We start from the raw sequence: 2489 nt of genomic DNA on the forward strand, positions 1-2489 counted from the left end.
CCTAAACCAAAGGAGCCGGGAAGTTACCGCCCCATCTCTCTCCTCAGCTGTCTGGCCAAGACTGCCGCGAGAGTGAGGATGTTACTGAACCGGCTCCATTGGAACATGGGAGCCCCACACGAAACACCTCCACGTGTTCAACAGGTGCATGAGCACAGGCACAGCATAGCCACGCTCTTGAGTACAATAAAACACGGGCGCATCTGTGGCAGTATTCCTTGACATGAGAAGCTTTCGAATTGGCAAGTCCTATTCATTCAGGAGAGCCTGATCAAAACGGATCAGAGTAAGAATCCTGGCTTGGATAGGTGGACTACTTTATGAATAGTGAACAGCCAGAGTCAAATTCCAAGGTAACCTATCAACAGCACATGCACTAGAAAATGGAACGCCACGAGGTGGGTTCTCAGTCCAGCCCTTTTTAACACACTAATGTCCTGTATCATCAACATAGCCTCAGTGGGGGGCCCAGACATCTCCTATGCAGACGATCTTGCTATCATCCTCACTGCGAGCACATGCTAAACAAAAGCCAGCGTTGTTGGACTTGGTATCGAGGAGTGTTGCAGGGACAGATAAAGATCTCTTCAGCCAAATCAAAGCCAGGCTCTGAGACAGAGAGTTCAAGCACAAGTCTGAAAATCAAGGGAATGGACTGGAGTGGTCAGGAATACCTGTACTTGGGGTAAGGATAGACCTGGACCCTCCCTTCCGCCAGGAGGTACAGTACCGGTTGACCGAACAAAGGCAAGGACTGTCTGTCATGAGAGAAGAGTGGAAGACGCATAGGGGGCCAGGACACAGAGTACTAAGATCATTCTACGTACATGCTGTCAGCCCATGTGACTATGCTCCCTCGCTCTGATGGCATCAAGAGAAAATATAAAGACAGATTGGAGACAGTCCAAAACGAAGCCGCCAGGGTCATTATGGGTGCCCCAAGGTGGGCGAAGGTATCACTACTAGTGGAGACAACCTTCTCCCTTGGCCTCACGAATTGATCTAACGGCAGCCAATTCTTATCAAAGGGTCATTCAGGCTTCCCAGGAACACAAGCCTAAGACACAAAATAGTTCAGGACGCCTAGAACAAGATACGAGCTGTTTGCAAACAACTCCTGGCTGTCCACACCAAGCCAGGGTGCTAATACGCCATCAGCTCAAAGAAACGATACTGGCCAAGGGCAGGATCCCCACACCACTGACTTTGCGAAGCTCCGCCGTGGCACAAACCTCGAAGAGTTCTCGGTCATGAGACTGGCAAGCAAAAAAGATGTGAATATTGATGGACAGATAGCCGAAGTTGGCAGGGTATGCCCCTAATCCCATGATAATACATCAGAGCCGAAATTTACTTAGAGGAAGTGTACGGTGGCGGCCCAAACTCCTTCCTCCTGCAGACTTCCCAGAGAGGAACGAGACATTCCCCCTCGGCAGCTGGTACTCAGATGCCATAGGCTATGAACCACTGGCACTCTCTGAAATAAACAACAGAGGTACCGAATTAATTATGCACAGAATGCGCTAGGTTACCACTGTGCATGCAGATTATACATAGACAATACTGAATTATTGGTGAAAGATGGTGATGCATGCGTGTGCCCCCTGAGCCTGAGCGCCACACTGCTACACTACTTGAGAATTGAGTGCACACGCCAATTACTAAGACAAAAGCCCACAGAAACACGCCGTCGTGATGGTAAAAGAGGATTATGCGAGAGGCTTCACACGGCTACAGGAGCGCATTGATGGCAATCCCACTCCACGATAAGCAATGAGTGTCAGACCAACAAATGAGAAGCCATAAAAAGTGACACAGGCCGGGCAATAAGTGAAAGGCCAGGGCGAAGCCCAGAACTTCGAAATATCAAGCAAGAAAGCAAGCCGGGCTTTCACGTATGCCTGCGCCTGTGTCAGCTTTTAGATATGGCTTGTATCATTTGTGTGTTGACACTCGGTCGCTTATCGTGGCAGGTGGGTATTGCCAGCAGGCACTCCTGTAGCCGTGGGTAAAGCAACTCGCATAATCTCTTACCAAGCACGACGGCTGTGTTATGTGGGCTGTGTCTAGGAATGCGGGGTGCAGCAATTCTCCAAGAAGGTACAAGTGTGGCTGTTCGGCTCGCCGCAATGAATGAAACACCCCTCTTCACGTCTATGTTTGTATGACCTGCCAGGCCCCAGTGGTACACCTAGGCGCATTCTGTGCAGGAATGACTTCGGTACCTCTGTTGTTTATTTCAGAGTGTGCCAGTGGTTCATAGCTATGGCATCTGAGTACAGCCCGGCCCCGCGGGGGAGGATCTCGTTTCCTCTCTGTGGAGCTGCAGAGGAAGGAGGTGGCACGTCACCATACACTTCCTCAATAAGTAATTTTCGGCTTCTGACGTATTATCATGGGATTAGGGGCATACCCCTGCCAACTTCGGCTAATCTGTATCAAGCTCATTGCCTCTGATCCCTATGTGAGCTGGGAACCCCCAGTTATGA

Source organism: Penaeus monodon, chromosome 7 (genome assembly GCF_015228065.2).
Source record: "Penaeus monodon isolate SGIC_2016 chromosome 7, NSTDA_Pmon_1, whole genome shotgun sequence".
Classification (NCBI taxonomy): Eukaryota; Metazoa; Arthropoda; class Malacostraca; order Decapoda; family Penaeidae; genus Penaeus; species Penaeus monodon.